This window comes from Manduca sexta, chromosome 5 (assembly GCF_014839805.1).
Source record: "Manduca sexta isolate Smith_Timp_Sample1 chromosome 5, JHU_Msex_v1.0, whole genome shotgun sequence".
In the NCBI taxonomy this organism is placed as follows: Eukaryota; Metazoa; Arthropoda; class Insecta; order Lepidoptera; family Sphingidae; genus Manduca; species Manduca sexta.
Genome location: NC_051119.1, coordinates 5,363,222 through 5,383,214, shown reverse-complemented (window position 1 = coordinate 5,383,214; position 19,993 = coordinate 5,363,222). Strand labels below are relative to the sequence as shown.

The 19,993-nt window shown below is 34.9% G+C and overlaps 1 protein-coding gene across 2 annotated transcripts in view; it reads left to right on the top strand.

Annotated features, from left to right (window-relative positions):
* The first annotated feature begins 357 nt into the window (after positions 1–357).
* The window catches only part of LOC115452510, a 103,983-nt gene continuing 84,347 nt past the window's right edge, over positions 358–19,993 (top strand). For both annotated transcript variants that reach the window (XM_037443904.1, XM_037443894.1), the window contains exon 1: positions 358–648. The gene's annotated coding sequence lies outside the window, so the exon portion shown is untranslated. The remainder of the gene's footprint in view (positions 649–19,993) is intronic.

Genomic DNA, 19,993 nt, shown 5'->3' with positions numbered 1-19,993 from the left:
CATAGACATGTCAGCTGGTAAACTCAACACCGAAGTGGAATATAGGAAACACAAATGAGAAGAAGAAACACAAAACATAAAAGCAATTCGATGCCATCACATCACTCCATAATTTATTGAATCCGCCATTTTGAAAAAGGCCTATTGACTGAGAAGAATCAAGAATGTCAACCATTTAACGCTCAAAAATGCTGAAGAATAAAGTTCCAAGCACGGAGCTGCGAAGCTCATTGCTCAAACCGACTGAATTTGAGTGAGTGAGAATGAAAAAAAAAGACAGCCACTTTTGCCTAAAGCGAACCGGTCCATGAACCAACTTCACTTGGTCGCATTTCATTACTCGAAGGTCAACCAATGCTTTGGCCAAGTCAGACGGCACCGAGCTCTCGGACGGGACGCACGCGCGCGCTCTCGCACCCAAAAAAAATATTCACGTCACCAAAAAACACGGGACAACTTGTTTTTCACATAGAAACGTGTTTAAACAACCAACAGTGTGTAATAACACATCGGGATATACTTTGTCTGTGTACAAAACAGGTTTTTTTCGACTTGTGATATCAGTAAAGTTGTAGAAAGTTTTGCATTAACAGATCTGTGCTTGTGTGTGTGTTGTGTTGTGTTGTTTAATAAGATTGAACATTTCGGGTAAGTACACGAATGTTTTCGCTAACGGATCTCTCGTCTCTGCATAGAATAATAATTGCATACAGATTCCAGTTACTGGAGTCGGTAACTCGATCTATCACTTTTTTAAAGCCACACAACCTTGCTCCGCTGCACGTATGTTCAATTTTTTATCTATTTTAACTTCGTCCAACTTTATAATGCACTTTCAACCTTATTACATTGTAATTGAGTTTTATAATGTTGCTAATTCGATTGGAAAGACGTGAAGGATGTGAAGTTACTAAAAATAATAGTTTAAAAAAAGATAGGCTAAGGTGACTGGCCAAACAGCCACAAACAATTGCATCACAGAATGCGTTGTTCATCATACAGTCCTGTCCTTTTTAATTTTCCATAGACAAGATTATGTGCGAGTTTTATTTTTGTTGCACAGCCAGTGATCTAGTCTCTTGTCCGTCTCAACTTAAAAAAGTTTTTTTTTATTTTTTACCCGTTCAAAGATCTTAATACAATGCCTTGTAGCCTTTAAAGTTGATGCATTTGGTTGCCACCGGATTTTATTGATTCAGCCATTTTTATAGCTACGTTAATTAAGAAAAAAAACTATCAAAAATAAATGACCTCAGCGGTGACTTCGTCAACTTATTATAAAATATTTTTTATTTATTTAAATTGACCGCCACAAAAAGGATTTTGAACAGTTATACAATTATGCAAATTAACTAACTGTACCCTTACGTACAATGAGTTACATCCGTATTCACCGCATGCAAAAGTTACCGTCGAAGAAGCGTTTGCCTTCTATATAAATATGACAATATGTTATAATCGCCTGACGTTTAAATGGCCGTAATAGATACAGGCGCAGAGACCGCTCGTCTGCACTACGTATAACAGCAATCAGATGTATGACTATCCAGTGTCATCACAGAGCCTAAGCTACTGCCCTCTATATACAAGCAATTGGGTGAATGAAGAACCCACGACGGCACAGAACGCGCTAGTCTACTGTAACACACATATCAACACTCGGTAATACGCCGCATCGGTGACAGCGCACAGAGCGTTCGTCTACTGCACCACGCATATCAGCACTCGGCTATACGCCGCGTCGGTGACAGCATGGAGAGCGTTCGTCTTCTGCACTACACATAACAACACTCGCGTATACACTGCGTCGGTGGCAGCGCGGAAAGCGCTCGTCTACTGCACCAAACATGACATTACCAGGTTATACGCACCGTTCGTGTTACTATCCTAATTCATCTCGAGTCCTAATGGTAGTGGCGAAAACTAACTCCATAGCGTTAATCAGCTGATATTACATAAATATGATCGACCTAGCATTGCTAATACCTTTTTCTATAATACATTTTACTCTTCAATACCATGCCTCCTGCAAAACCATTTTGCAGTAAAACAAGGAAACGTTATTAAGCAAATAAAACTGCAATAAATTCACAATTTATACGCACATTGTAGCTGGTTTTGCATCCAATTTGAATAGGTCAGCTAAACCGGAATAGTACTGATGGAAAAACTACTTTAAATTGTTCCTTTGTAGTTGCATTTCGAGTGGTCAACGAAAATGTCTAAGACCCTTAATGCTTTCCTCTCTTTCCGTGTTATTTTGTTTTATCCAAAGCTAGCAGCCACCCCATTGGGGAAAGGGTTGATATATTTTGTACCTAAGTGGACAGCAACTATCATATACTTGGTAAAAATATACAATATCAGAAAGAAATTATAGAAAAATCGTAGCATTATTCTGACGATCGTCAAAAAAAGCAATGTCCTCTTTAATAAACATCCTGTATTGTACTGTCCAGTAGCTGGGAGTCAGTCTCACCTACTTTAGGTCTTAGGGCCCAGTTTGGTAGTATAGTTGTCATTTTACATTATATAAGGGTCAATCAAAAAATACCCTACATTATAATCACTTATCATCAACTAAATAGCTTGCTATTTTGCCACTCGTGTCAAAGAGATCAAACTCCTTAACCTTGTCAATCACCTCTGCACTTAACATTAGTTTTGACATGAAAAAAAGTCAACAAATATTCGAAAGCACGTGTTTTCTATTTACTTATGAATCATTTGACCTTCAATGTATGTAGGCGAAATGAAAAGTGATAAATATGTGAAATTAACATTGAGATATGGATTTATCGTATTGATAATTAAATGGCCGTCAAAATGTTTTTAAATTTATGGTAGACCAGTAAATAGGTCACGTAATTATGAACTAAAAAGCCGCGATAGCCTAGTTGGGTGTAGAACGGACTGCCAAGACGAATGTCCGCAGGTTCAAATCTCAAGGGCACACACCTCTGACTTTTCTAAAAATCATGTGTGTATTCTTTGTGAATTTATCGTTCGCTTTAACGGTGAAGGAAAACATCGTGAGGAAACCTGCACATCTGAGAAGTTCTCTATAGGAATTTCGAAGGTGTGTGAAGTCTACCAATCCGCACTAGGCCAGCGTGGTGGACTAAGGCCTAATCCCTCTCAGTAGTAGAGGATACCCATGCTCAGCAGTGGGCAAGTATATAAAACAGGGCTGTTATTATTATAATTATGAACTACACTGTCTAAATACTTACAAATCCAAAATAAACCCACGGTCGACATTAAGGCAAAGGAATATGGGTCCATAGAGTATAAAGGGTTATGCAAGCCTCCAAAATTTTCACTCGTAATATAAGAACCTAGTTGGTGTAGTACTATTGCGTATGTGGTAGGTTCGAGATGGAATTCCGGGTCGGGCAAAGTGATATTGGGTTCTCTTCAGTAAACCTGAAATTTGGAATCATACCCAATGTGTTATAGCTATATGCTCGCTCTCTATTACATCGGGCATAAATATAGCTATTATTACATCTCTGTCCACCCCTGAATAGGTAAAAGATGTATGTAGGTGTAGGTATGTATCATACAAAACGCAACAGCAAGCTGTCACTTTACAGCGGTTTTTAATGAAACAATTGCACTAACCTGGTCAAGCTATACCATTCATGATGTACATCGAAATGCGAACAGCGTGACTACAGATAAAAAAAAAAAGCGAATAAATATATTTTCAAAGTCCAACCAATTTATATTGTCAAATATCAAACCCATTCAAGTTCCAAAGACGAAATTCATATACAAACTTCATCTCTCTACCCCAAGGAATAGACAAAGATGCAACTTTAACAGTTTTGCCGTGTGTGTTCCCTCCCATGATAGTGGGCGAGCCAACCGCTATCTACAACATTTAAAACATATTAAAAGCGGGTCATTAACACTTATAATATTTAAATAGCGTTTTCCCCATGAATAATTTACTACGCAGAATCTGGGTGCCACTTTCGATAGTTAGGTTTCGAAGAAAACTTCTCGATGTGATGAAATAAAAACTATAGGTCACGTACGCCGGCTTGATTCTAAAACGATTGGTACTAATTAATAAGGTGCTGGTTCAGACTGACTGTACCAGTTATAGTAGTACTAGCTTTTGCTCGCGGCTTCTTCCGCGTGATGTAGTTTCCGGGATAAAGATCCTGTTATATATTTTCCCGGGAAAAAATGTAGCCTATAGCCTTCTCAGGATCTTAAACTAGCTCCATACCAAATTTCATAAAAATCCGTTCAGTAGATTTTGAGAAATTCGGTCACATACAGACAAACAGCTTTTAAGGACTTTGTTTTGTATATGTATAGATAGATTTTATTGTAATGTGGATTAAAATGTTTGATTCAAGGAAAATTAATTTGGAAGTGATGCTTCGCTTGACTGTCGGCAAAATTATGATAGATACGATATATACAGTCTGAACTTTGACCACGACTTATCGATTCGACTCACTTTGGCTTCACCAATCCATTCGAGCATAAAGTATCCAGAGTACGCTCACTGCTAGGACTTTGCGTCTTCAGAAATCATTTTTATTACGAACGTGTTCACTCTGGTATTTACTTACTCCCCCAACCCGCTAGTTAGCCCTCACTAATTGTGCCCCTGGCTTTCCTGAAGTCTATAAGAAATGATAACTATTTACCATCAGGTAGGTTGTTAGTTCTGCCTTCGAAGATAATAAAAAAAATAAGATTCCAGGAAATATTGCGACTAAAAATCGTATTCTTTAGACATTTTTCAAAATCTGAACAACAAATCCTTGGGCCAGTTATAATTTTTATTAATTAGCTACAAATGTACTCAAGGTTATGATTAATATTTAATTTACACTTTCGGTAAACCGTTACGGTGTTACCGTTAAATATTAAACAAATCGATTAAAATTATATTGGTTTTTAATCGATTCGCCGAAATCGCAACCGGACTTCAAAGTTAATTTTGAAATGTGATTTGGATGGAAGGGCACCCTAATATTACTGCGAAAGTGCAGATGTTTGGATGTTAGAAAAACGTAGAAATGTCTGATCATATTTCGATGAAAATTGGCATATAAATACACTAGAACCTAGATCAATGATGGTAGATCAATTTATCCCAAAACAATATAATTTAGTGGAACTTTTATCCAGGGAAGTCCCACCATTCAGACAGAGCTGCGAACAATACTTAGTTATCCATAAAATATACTACATACTCTGATTTAGCATTCCTTTCAACCATCTATTGACTCATTTTGACCACAGAATTCAAAGAATTTTCGCCCTCATCGTGGTCATAATAAAGTTAGTATTGGAATAAAATCAATTTCATTGACGAATGAAGTAATTAATTTATCATCGACTTGTGGTCATATTTTCCTATACGTCGGTTATTTGTGACGTGAATAACTGTATTTTATTGATGAGTAATTATCAGAGAATTTCAAATCTGAAGGAGTAAGGCGTTGGTTCAATGTTATCAAATAAACGTAACTGTTATTTGATGGAAGCATGCTGGTTCTTATTCTAGATGTTGCTAGAAGCATCGCCGTTATATCCTTTTAGTCTACAATCACATAGGAATACCCAAGGCGGAAAGTGGGTGCACGGGTTGCGCTTCTGTCTCTTCGGTGATAAAAGGTATGAGCTTCGTAGTCTACAATGTTTTTATACAAAACCCATCTGTAAAATAACATTGATATCATTTCAGATCGAAACATATTTTTTTTTCATTTGTAACGAAAATAGCCTGGACTAGATAACGTAACGCATGATGTAAATTCTGACATTGTGATTGGTTTTTAGTTGTATTTTAATGTCAAATGTGCAATTTGTATTCCTTAGAATGGGAAAGATGCAAGAAGCATAGAGTAATATGCTATCGGCTCTAAAGTTTAGGAAAATAAGTAGTTGTATAATCTCTCTCACAATACCATACAGTCTGTCCCTTGCTGTTCTGTCAAATTGTTTAACTCGCTCGAGCCCAATAATGCTATACACAATTATGTCTACCGTCTAGCTCTGCCATTTAGAAAAGAACTTAATGCCATTAGTAATGAGGTCCCATTCTACGAATCAATTAGTCAGGTAATTTTTTATAAACATACAAGAAATTATATAGGATATTTTTTGTGTTGATGCGTCGTTATTAGTTTTTGATGCAAAAAAAACTTGTTTTTTTTATCTCCAATAGTGACTAATGTTGCTATTTTGAGGTCACATTTTTTCTCGCTTTGCATCTTGAGTTTTGCTAATAATGTTGCTTTAATATTTTTGTTATATTCTTAATAGTTGCAATACTTAACTAGAAGTCTATAGTTTTGTAGAATTTGATCAGTGGAACATAAGGATCAGTTTGATATTTGACAATAAAAGTTTGTAAGAGACGTTTTAAAACTTTTTTTTATTATGGTCGCCCACTAATGAAACGGAACACACACAGCTAAAATTAAAACCCCTGGTTGCACCTCTACATATCCCTTCAGGATAAATGCGTAATCTGTTTTAACCGACTTCAAAAGAAAGCTTCTCAATTCGACTGTTTATTTTATGTTTGTTACCTCGGAACTTTCGACTAGGTCAACCGATTTTGATGTTTTTTTTTTATTTTTTGTATTCCAATTTAAAAGACTAAAATAAACATGAACTGGGACTTCTCTAAACATGACAGCATGCGGAGTATTTGATAGTTATTGATCCGGCTAAGATGTGTCGTATGTACATTTCTGCCTTCCTCATTAAGTATAAGCATGATGATCACATCTGCAAAAACCTTAATATGATGAGTAACTTGGCAGATCACGATTCTACTTAGAATTTCGAGCTCTACTCGTGTTAGTTCCGTATGACGTTATTGATTTAGTAAAAATATGCCTATTTTAACAGGAAATAGGTGATTTGACTCAGTGGATGAAAACCTGTATGAATTAAAGGTTATGGGTGAGTTCATAAGATATCTTCTAAGAATTGATCCAACAAATCCTAGATCATCATGTCTAGGTATTTTAACCTTACATTAACCATCAAAATAGACCAGGTTTGCTTGTGATGGTCAGAATTTACCCTTTACACGTACATTTAGAGTTTATTTTTCCAAATGATTTATGGTTATTCTATCTTACCTTTTGTAATCTTTACCTTTTTAGTCTTTTGTAGTTCATAATTTTGTCTTTCTTTGAAGGGAAGTGGTAAAAGAATCTAAATCCTCCCTGTCTATCAATATGAATAAAATCTTTGCGGGTTAAAATTTATTATTGTTCCCTGAGGAGTTTCAGGGAACAATAATATAAAAGGCTAATGTGTGTAATACATTTTATACCAGCCCATTACAAACATTGACGTATATTCTATAGACACGGACGTCTATATAAACTATTTGTTCAAACTCTGAACTAATATGGCAACTAAAACGTCACTGTTATAACCTATTTATTCACTAGAACAACAAATAATTTACTTATTTGCCTCATATTTTTATTCACATCCAGGTTTACACTTAGACTTGAGTTCTTATATAGGCGTCACTCCGTACATAACCACATGCCGTCAATGATGAATACTAAAGTCAGGTGTACGGATTGCAGTACAGTTGAGTCGAGCACAATGGGTGTACGGAACACTAGATCTAGTATGTACATAAACAGGGTCATTTTGACATTGCGTTACTAAATGAAACCATATACTCGTCTTCACCTTCGCTAACATTGTGCCAAAAATCATCAATTAATAAAGAATATATTCGCGAAAAATCCTGGTTTTAGTTTTCAGATTTTTTGATAATTTTCTAGTGTAATACGAATATGGCGAGTGCGCGGATGTAATTATGACTGAAAGTACGATGTTGCCACTGCAACAAGTTCTCTTAGATTAATAGTTGTGGCTGTAGGGTGTGTAAAATTAAAATTACTTTTTATTAATATTAATTTTGTTCGAAACTTACACTTCTTTATTTTACATCTACGGCTCAAGTAAGTTATTGTAAAGTGTTATTTCCAAGTAGATAAGTATGGGGTTTCATTTAGTAACGCGATGTCAAAATGACCCTGTATATCGATGATTACAAAGCTCAGTAGGAAGTGATGTTACCTAAATTATCCAAACGTTAACTTTCTCCTCCATTTGTTTACTATTCCAATCCCAAATGATTTGGTGAAAGTAAATGACTTCGATCTTTATTCATGAACTCCTTCGAACCAGTATTTCTTTAGGATATGCTTTCATCGATCAAGTCTGATGTAATAGGCGGTTGAAAATCTCGCCATATTAAGAGATCAGACCGCCAATAGCAGTTCTGTTTTTCTAAGTTTAAACTTACTATGAAATAAAACTATTTTACGAATTTCATCGCGGTTATTTTTCATTATTTTTTGACTTTTCGAATCACTAACAACTCGGCAATCAGAGAACTTCTTAGTACTTTTTTATTCTCAAATTCGCACATACAATTTTAATTATTGTACCGTATAAGTATATAACATGTTGGTCTGGAAATATCTATAATACCTATGTTTAAAAAATATAAACATATTAGTTGTGAAAAGGACATCAAACAGACAGCAAGTTCAAACTGGAGGAGGGTAGCTCGCAATAGACGACAAGGGAAACAGTTAGAGGCCTTTGCTACTAAGCACATTGAAATTTGAGACATACTTTAGAATCATAATAATTATTGATGAATATTGTTTTGCTGTTCAATTTTACGCATATAAAGGGCTTTATTAATATTATTTGGTTCAAACGGCTGAATATAATGACCATATACGTCCTATTCACCCCGTTTTGTGACATTATTATAATAAAGTAAACATTGACGTCACAGTATCGTAATATTTCTTTGCCTCGAGCAAAGCGGAAATATTAAGCTCTATTAGCAATGTTTGAAAGGTCAAGATTCAAACGAAGAATATTTTACAAACATTTGTGTACATTAAGTGCATATTTAGCACCGTTTATGGCTGTGTGAATGATGAGCTCTTAAGTGAGGATTTGTCAGTTCGATTCCTGGTTTATGGTAAATTTAACCTTTCTTAGAATAGAAGTCTTATTGTGTTCATTTTAGAGTAAGAAGTAGTAGACCTTAAACCATCTGTATTAAGTGGTTCATATATTATTTATTTATTATACTTTATTGTACACCAGAGACAATAATATAGTACAAGAAAAGAAAAAGTACAAGTGGTGGTCTTATCGCCCAAGGTAATCTCTTACAGACAACCATGGGATATAAGAGAAAAACCGTGGGAATAAAAAAGAGCAACTTAAGGTATATGAAAGATATAATTAAGTATTTAAAAAAGAAGTAAACTATACATATACATAAATACAATTATTGCATAAATACATACATATATATATATATATATATATATATATATATATATATATATATATATATATATATATATATATATATATATATATATATATATACTTCTAATAAACATATAAACAGAAGACTATCTTCACTGACTTACTACTTGTAGTGTTTGAGGAAATAGTAATAATGCAAGTATACGCAATGAAGTAAATATTGCAAGATTTCATACATTTACAATGTAGATAAGAAAATCAACTAACCTACTTTCACATATCTTTTATCAAGTACTTGGAGAATTAAGTTTACTTTTACTTGTAACTAGATAAACTCATACGCTGTATTATATCATCCTACTAATATTATAAACGAAAGTTTGTGAGGATGGATTTATGGATGTATGTATGTTTGTTCCTCTTTCATGAAAAAACTACTGAACGGATTTGGATGCAACTTTACAGTAATATTAGTTATACATTAGAATAACACATAGGCTACAATTTATAATGATTTTATGTAATTTGTGAATAAACATAATATAACAATACATATGACGTAAGCCGGAAAAATATCCCAGAAAACTTGTTCATGCGGGCGAAGCCGCGGGCAAAAGCTAGTCTATTATAATCATATCAGCTCTGTTTTATATACTATCCCACTGTTGGCACAGGCCCCCTCTACTACTGAGAGGAATTAGGCCTTAGACCACGCTAGCCTAGTGCAGATTGGTAGACTTCACACAAGGCCCTAAGAAACTTAATATTAAAACGTCACAATTCAAAAGTAAGCTGACGTCATACTTAAATGTGTTTTATATAAGAGACAGAGAGGAAGATGGTTCACCGAGGTCTACGTTTGTATCGTAGTGTGTTTACTTAGTATACAAGGCATGTAAAGTATTTTAAGTTAATATTATGAGTGCAGTCTAATGAAGAGCTTAAAACCATCAACACGTCTCAACATATATTCTTCCTTCCATTATATTATAGTAAATCCAGACAAACTTGAACATGGGTCAGGTTCTGGTGGTAAGTCTTTAGGCTTTACACACATTTCTACCGTAAAGGTTCTTAGAGCAAACCTACATGCAAATAAACAGTGATGGCAACTATTTATACCGAAATATAGTTAAGTTGTGTATCTAGACACAATCTTTATCAATCAAATTTCAACTATATTCCATAATATTAAGGTATATTTAATATTACTTTTCGTCACGCCACCTCTGGACACCCTCAGGTCCCCAGTCAATTACGAGAAAATAATATTTATTATCAAGAAAGTTTTATTTTCGTATCGTATAGACAATCGAAATAATGTGATTAATTCGTACTTATCTGGATTAGCGCCAGTGAATGGTATGCGGATCTAGAAGTATTATTTTCTTCTGATGAAGTAATAAAATGACTAGTCGATCCGACAGACGATGTTGTGTCAACTATGAATTTGCAGCGCGCATTCTGTCAATCTCTGAAATTAACTTTTATTACATTTTCTAACGTTCCGCTCAACTTCCTTAATTTTTTCTTTCAAGTGATCCTTCTCCTGAAAATAATTAATACAACAAAAAAATAATTAGCAAAATTGTACCAGCCGTTCACGCGTGATGCGATGACCAAGGGAAATAGAGATTCATTTTTATATATATAGATTATGTCGAAAAAACGGAGACATCATGTGTTTAACAGTTGTCAGAATTGAATCTCTCTACCCTTTGTAGTAAAGTTAGTTATGCTAGCTTTACTTCCTTCCCGGCGTCATCTAGATTAAGGCCCATCTTTAAACTTTGATATCTCTAGCCTGAATCCTTCCTAGACGAATTATGGCCACGGCGGCCAATCGCAACGGAGATCAGCCAGGCACGTAGGATATCTTGTGGTGCACAAATATGTGCGCAGCACACAGGTGCACTCTCTGTTCTCATAGTCCGGTGAGACAGCAATCCGAAATGATCGGAAAGAGATCAGACGCAGGACCAACTTAACTTGCTTCCGAGGAACGGGGGTATCATACCGCCAAGTTCCTAACTGAGTTGCGACTGAGTAAATTTTAAGATGGAAAACCTAGTCACAATTATTTTCGGCCTAACGGGATTCGAATCCAGGACCTCAGCGCTGTAGTGGTATTCGTATGGAGTTCGCATTACAACTACGCCATCGAGGCAGTCGTCTAGCCTAAGAAATGAGAGTCCAGTAGATCGAGAACGGCATTGCGTCGGATATGAAAGTAAAATTCAATACTAAACCATGGATATTTGCGATATCTAATTTAGAATTCGGTCAAGTGCTTACACCAGTTTCGTGTGTAAATAATGTTATCCGTAAAATAGGGCTATCGGTTGACACAAATTTTAATCTGATCAGGTATCGACGTTTGATAAGATATGAATGACGTGATTATAAATACGACGCATTTCTTTTTAATTGACGCCTCTAATTACAAACATACATCTTGCATTTATCCCTGAAGGGGTATGCTGAGGCGCGACCAGGGCACCGACATTTCGCCAAGTGTGTTCCGTCCCACGATGTGATAGGGTGCAAGCCTATCGCCATATCGGGCACAAATTTCAGACTCCGGGCTGATACTGAATCGAAAACCCCAAATATCACTTTGCCTGACCCGGGTTTCGAAACCAGAACCTTCATGACGATGCCGTACCTCTCATACAGTACAACTACGCCACCGAAGCCGTGACCGAAGCATCTAATAACATGAGGTTATAATTCAAATACTACGTTAACATCATTCTTAATTTAAAAAATCGAGTTGTTAAATTTGAAATTTTGAGAGCAGAGAAAGGAAAAGAATAATTTGTCTTAGATCGAATTATTTTTCATAGGAAACTGAGTGTATCTTTTTAAAACAATAGCCATTCTGCAGACCTATTTATTTACGGCATAGTGCTATTGTCTTCTAGAAATTAACCTATGAAGCATGTACAACAATTGATATTTGAAAAACTATTTAAAAGTATCCCTATAACCAATTCATAACACAGACGAATCACAAAACATCTCTCTCGATAAAATTGGCTTAACGGCAGCGACGCTAGAGTGGAATATTAAATGGACACATACATACATACATATATATACATACATATTATTACCTTTTCATGCTTCGCTGTAGTCGGAAAAAAAGGTATGTTACCTAATAACAATACTTAAATATGGTATTCTTAAAACAATAGTCTAATTAAGTAGGCTGTTACTTATTGCTATTAAATTTGTAAATTTGATTGATTTTTAAAGACATATTTATTATATATATTTTGATAAGATTTCTGTCATTATCAATATTATTTTTGTGACTAAACGTTTAAGTAATTATCAAGTTCACTTCTTTCGATAAAAGGACGATTAATGGAAGCAATTATCATTAAACGCTATCGTTTTAGCCAAGACCTAGAAAAAATAATAAATCAAGTCGAAACCAATTCAAAGCTAACGGAAAAGATGCAGCGCAGATACTATTAATTTGTCGCACCAAACGCATGACATAAAACAGCAACGAGCTACAGATATATTGTTTTATACGATTACTAGCTTTTGCCTTTGATTACACCACGTGAAATTTTTTACGAGATAAAAGTAGTCTATAATACTCAGAAGTAATGAAGCTTCCTATTAATAAAAAATAATTCAATCGCTTCAGTAGTTTCTGAGATTAGCGCTCTCAAACAAACTCTTCACATTTATTTATTAGTATAGATTTTAAAACATAGACTTCCACTATTATTAAACTAATCAATTTAGTTGAAGAAACTATCATCTAATAATTGATTAGTTGAGCAATTTAGTTAAAGCAGCTGGCAACAAATTATTTTCGTACCACAGTATACAAATAGACTAGGATACATCCTTTGAAAATAAACTTCACCTTTACTCCTCGCATTAATCCCAGTAATGACAAACGCAGGAACATCGCAAACTAATATAACGGTGCACCAATCAATTCCCACAGACGGCTTAATTGCAGCTAATTCACTGTTAAACCCAAAGCATTTACCATTAGTCAATGTTAAAACTTCGTACGGAATCTCAAATATGCTTTAATGTGTTCAGTAGGGGGCTGAGTGCGTCTGCGAGCGATTTGGTAGAGAGGGAAGGGTATATGGATTTGTAGGGAGTGAAAAGGATGGATGTATACAGAGGGCGCGATACAATGCCTGACAAATTTACTACTTATAACAAAGAAACAAATGTATGGAATAAGTATGGAGTTGCATTTTGTACAACACACGAATTTAGTTCTTATTAAAAAATTAAAAATTATATTGGACTAAGTATTAGAAGTTGAGATTTGATCCTAGCAAAAGACAATCAAGAATAGTTTTTCAATTTATAAAAACATGTAAAGGTTTTGTATAATCCTTAGGATACTTTCTAACAACTGGACATAATAAGACTTAACATCTCATGTCTCAGGATAGCGAGCGGAGTGGAACACAAAACAATACTTTGTAATTCTAGGTGTTGGATGGTGTTTCTACTATTTATGGGCGGTCGTATTGCTTACCAGCAGGCGCACGGCAAACTCGCCATGTCATTCAAAGCGATAAAAAAATAAAACATTATTAAAACCTAATGATTTCTTATGTTTACGCAAATGTTAGACATTCAAATTAAACTACGTTTCGGATTTTTTCGCGGTTTTTTATATTTTAGTTTTCTCCCCACGTCTCGAAGACTTTGCATCCTTCATGGTCCCCTGTTAAATTCCTGGAAACGCCGAAGAACACGACTCTCCTAAATTCTCATAAGAAAATGGTGCTTAACATAGACACAATTCTACAAGGAATTGAAATTATTGACATCATCCAAACATTTATTCTTACATCATTTCATTCGTAGCCTTCAAGTTTTTTCTCAAGGAATCCAAATTAACATCAATTTTCTCGTTTCTTTCCTTTGCGTAATTTTATTTGAATTGTTGATAATTGTGATAGAAAAACATAGTCACGAGCAACAGTTTAAAAATATGCTTGAATCGTATCCTGATTTAAACAAAAAACAGAAACCATGAGTCAAAAATTAACAATTTAGTGAACACGTTGAGAAGGGTGAAGTTGAGATCTTTTTTGTTGCTTCTAGAACTTTATTTTTGAAAACAATAGGGTTTTTAATAATGGCGTAGGTCTTTTTGCATACACCTTAATTATTGGAGAACAATGCGGGTTTTAAAATAGAGTATATTTTTGAATAGTGATTGACAGGTGAGTAAAAAGGATTTGGGATATTACGGCTCGCCTTTTAGTTTGAATGAACAAAATCATTGAATTATAATTTTCTACAGAATACTAAATTCCGTTTGTGATTTTGAGATGAATAACCACTATCACTCTATTTGAATGTAGAAAGTAAGACAAATCCCTCACAGTTCAAGGCATTGTTATTAACATCATCTTCAGTCATGTCCCGCGTTGAGTAATTTTCCTAGATTTCCAGATCTTCCATTATTATAAGTTCATCAATTATTGTTTAAGCCAAACTTAATTTTCTTCTACCCATATTTCGCTAGTCTTATTCCTTATTTCAGACACACATACGCCTTTAGTGTCTGAAGAGATAGGCAGAGGCGCAACCAAAGCACCTACTTTTCGCCAGCTGTATTCCATCCAATGATTTGATAGGGAGCAAGCCTATCGCCATATGGAGCACAAATTTCACACTCAGGGCTGATATTGAGTAGAAAAACCCAATATCATTTGCCCGACCTGGGGATCAAATCCGGGACCTCAGCGCTGCAGCCGCACCCTAATACAACTACGTTTAGATGTAACAAATTTAAAGTAACACATGGAAATAAAACAGCATAAAAAGGCCTTATTCTTATAGGGGAATAAAAGGGAAAAAAATACAACTACCTCATAGAGACCAAATTCCATGTTTAAATAGTATTAAAACCAAGAGCATACTCATCTACACATTTTAAAATATTCAAATCGCTTAACGCTCCCGCTGTCACCACAACCTAACTTAACGCAGGGGTAATTTCAATAATGTCCTACCATTGGGAAAAGAATAATTTATTTGCAGGAATTTACTTGTTGGTACCAGGATATTCCTGTCGGGATGGCAATTTATGCCCTGGCTTAGAACTGGTGGGAAGTAACTAATGATTTAACCGTTTATCAGATCATGTGCTGTGGTTCAGTTTATTTTTTAGGGTTCCATAGTCCAAATGGAGCCCTTAAAGGATCAGTTTGTCGTCCGTCTATCCATTAGGATCCTATTCATCAGGAACCCATAGAGATTTCAAGTTGCAATTTATATCAAGTACTCCGGTCTATGGTCACCTTCAGGTGTGAAATAATCAAAGTTGTAAGTTATCGTGATCAAAACATATGACCGGTTCTGGCGCATATTTTGCGATTTTGGAATTGAATCAAAACCTATAAGGTACTTTCCATTGATCTAGAATCATGAAAAATGGCAAGAAGCAATGTCTTCCACATGTAAAGGTAAAAATCTTAATACCGTAAATATGCACTTTAATAAAAAAAAAGTACTATTACAAACTTATTATTTGCTCATAGTGCAGTAACCGTTCCTAGACATCGAAAGACAAAGCTTAGTTTATTGACTTTGAACCCTACTTCGATACCTTACCTACAAGTTTGTACGGCACCCTCAGTGCACGAATCCAACTCGCACTTGTCCGGTTTTTTATGTGAAATAACAGTAAAAGTAAACTAGTAGATCTGCATTCTAGTTGTCTTGATAATGAAGGTGGAAGAGACAATAACAGTGAAGTAGTTGGAGATCGGTATTTTAAAGGTCGATATTGGTTTTAGGGTTGATTTTTCATCGCTAGTAAAATATAAATTATGTATTGCATTCAAGCAAAAGCAAAATTTTATGGCAACATTATACTTCATTAAGCAAAAGTTAAATTCGATTTTTTTATGTTAAAATCTGTAGGTAGCAGGGTAGTCGAAACATGATCAAAAGAATGTGTTTTAATGTGTATTTGAATGTGTTGTCAATAGTTCAGTGTCAATATAAAATTGTGTCCACCTTTACACATTAACTCATTAAATACAAATATTAATAACATTATGAATAGCAAATAAATGTGGGCGTCGCTACACCAAAAGATATTGATTGATGCATCGGAACAAACCATGATGAATGATGGACCAAATGATCTCATTTGGCCTCCATCATTGTTTAATGATGGAATGATTTTTTTCTTTGATAAAATTAAGCTGGTTTTACACAGACAAAGAGGAACTGAATATACTTATCTTTATAATAGAAACATAAAAGACAAAGAGATACTGAGTATCCTTAGCTTTATAATAGAGAAATAAAAAATCTGTGATCTAGCAATAATGAACCGAAAAGTGAAGAGATAGAGATTTTTTGTACACTAAGTATTCTTAGCTTTATAATAGAGAAATAAAAAATCAGTAATCTAGCAATAATAGACTGAAAATTGAAGTCGTAGAAGTTTATTGTAATCTTTAAAGGACTACATCTATACTTACATATAAAGCTAAAGAATTTGTTTGCTGAACGCACTAATCTCGAAAACTACTAACCCGATTTTAAAATTTTCGCTAATAGAAAAGTATATTACTCCTAAGTGCTATTAGCTACTTTTTATGTCGGATAAACTTTTACGCGGGCGAAGCCGCAGGCAAAATCTAGTTACTTGATAAGTAATGATCGCCAGATAGAAAACAGTAGCAAAACTAATCAGAATTTTAACATAATTGTGCTAAACTAAGACATGATATGTAAAGTCTTTTAATGTCTAATAATTACATTGCTTCAATCGTATTGTTAATTACAATCGGTTTAAAGTAGAATAAAGCATTGTTAGGAAGCCTGGGAATCAAACGATTTTGAAGGTATTTTACTTCTGTTTACGTGCATTATACCAACATAAAGGCAAAAGACCTAACACCTATTAAGATACCAACAGGATTATACTGTAAAGACTATTTTCGTCTGCCCCATCACCACAAAGGCTACAAACTTCCGAGGTATTCCTTAAAGATATTTGACTAGACTAATATAATGTCCTCCTTCTCCTTGCGTCGATTCCCCAATGCTGAGAGTCGTGAGTCATCAGGAAAACAGTTCTTCGGGCACAATGTTGTGCCATCTGGTCCGATTTTGGCGACATAAACTGCTTCAGCTACACTGTTGTGTGGGGATCTGATCCATCTAGCACATTTAATTCTTGCCTCTTGATCTCGCCCTCCATTCGTCCAAAACTTATCAATTTTTGGAAGTTATCATCTGTTTTGCGGGCAATATAGCCAAAAACCCCGAGATGAACAGATGACCTCATAAAAGTCGCAAGAAATCGCTGGATGCGGGCCGCTTACAATAGGTCGATCTGGAAATCTTTGAGGAAGGCCCATTTCCAGCAGTGGACATTCTGCGGCTGATGATGATGACCAAAAAATACAAGAATTTTCCTCTTTCAATTTTGTAAGGCAATATAATGTAAGCCAACCTTAAAAGATCATGTATGGAAAGATACCATCCTCGAAACATAACTCATTGGCAACAAAAACTTCATGCCTCTATCTGTTATTGGATCTCGCGAGCGCGCATTGTTATATGTCATATCTTACAACACTTTTTGTCGTATCCATCTCATGGTAAGACAAAAAAGGTCAATCCTTATTATGAAGTAATACCGAGGTAGTAAATAATGCGTGTAGAACTAACGTGTACTACAGAAGTTGAAACTGAACATTAAGTCGAAGTGTAGATGAATTTAAGTATTAAGTGTACTAGACGAGCGCTCTCTACGCTGTCACCGACGCGGCGCATAGCCGAGTGCTGTTATGTGTAGTGCAGTAGACGAGCGTTCTCCGCGCTGTTACTTACGCAGCGTGTACTCGAATGCTGTCTGGCATTGCATGTGTAATGCCGCTACAAAAGCTCTTAAAGCACTGTACAATGCAAACGTCATCTATTTTAAAAAAATAGATAAAAAATTACATTATTTTCCATTCGAGTAAATTATCGGAATAAAAGTAGCCTATATATTAATCCAAGAGTTGGACTACCCGTGTGTCAAATTTCATCTAACTCCGTTCAGTTGTTTTTGCATTCATTCCTAACAAATACCCATTTTTTTTACAAAATTTCGCATTTATATTAATAAGAAGTAATATTACAGACCTCAGATTAGACCTCACATTTCTTTGTATTGGTCGATTTTGTAACCATAGTCAACGGTAAGGTCATGATGCAGGGTCAAAATGTCCATTAACCAATAACAGTAAGGCGTGACGCGGTTACTGGCTTTTAGATTAGTTACGGATTAACCGTTCAACACGACCTTACATATTCGTTAGGTGATTTATGTGGTTTGTCAAAAATATTTCTTTTATTCGAGGGACGGATTTTTTTATTGCTAAAATTGCGTTTTGTGTTTCAATTATAACCATTTAATAGTGAAGGAAAACATCATGAGGAAATCTGCATACCTGAGAAGTTCTCTATAGGAGTTTTGAGGGTGTGCTAAGTCTACCAATCTGCACTAGGCCAGCGTGGTAGACTAAGGCCTATTCCCTCTCAGTAGTAGAGGCCCGTGCCCAGCAGTGGGACAATACAGGACTAAAATTATTATTATATCAATGGTGAAGGAAAACTTCATTGAAAACTTCATCAAACCTACTTACATGAGAAGTCTTCATAAAAGAATTTCGAAGGAGTCGAAGTCTGCCAAGCCACGCAAAGCCGTTTCTTAAACAGAAAAAAGAAAAGAAATATAAAAATCCTTGTCCTAGACAGGGGGGTACGAGGGAATATTATTAATTTCTACAGAAAATTTTGTTATGCTTAACATATTATATTGAATTTACAATTTAAAAAAATGCTTTATTGATCACGTAGGCGAACAACTACGCTTATGATAACTCAAGGTATATAAGAATATTTAATTATTACTCTATATAAATCGCTTAAATAATTAAATAATTTAAAGACTAGACGCACCTGCCTACCCTGGTACTGACATATATATAGGTATAAAGTGAACATGGCGCCAGAAGTAATTAGTCGAAGTATTCATAAACACAAACAAACGGACAAGACTTTCTCCATCGTTGTTTAAACCAACATGATTAATTATTGCTGATGTTTTTATGTTTTTTTTCTTACAAACTCGGTTATATTATGTTCTTGAGTTTCTTTTTATATTTTAGAAGATAGACAAAGGAATATTCCCCTTGTTGTCTATGAAACTATCCGCCAGAGGAATGGTGAAAGCGTTTCTGTCTCTTACACAAGCTTTCAATTAGCAATTCCAAACTAATTTTTAATCCAATTCCGAGAATTGACCAATCAAAATAACTCATTTGTTGCATGTCAAAAATCTTTTGTTGTGATTGGTCCATTTTGGGATAGATCGAAAAAAGCAATTTGGATCGTTTTTTGAAAATTGCTGTTATTAAGATGATGGCTTAAAACACATTTTTTTTTTGTTTTACTATTATAAGGGAGAAATTGAATACCTTAAATGATTTTAGCAAGATCTTTAATTATAATAACCATACATATTTTACAAGATAAAAAAATATTTAAACATTACAAGTAAAAAATATTTAAAATTTTATACGAAAAAAATCAAGTGGGAAAACTTTTCCTAAAAATTTCTCCGGATGAGAATCGAACACGCGGCCCATGGAAGTGGTCGCTT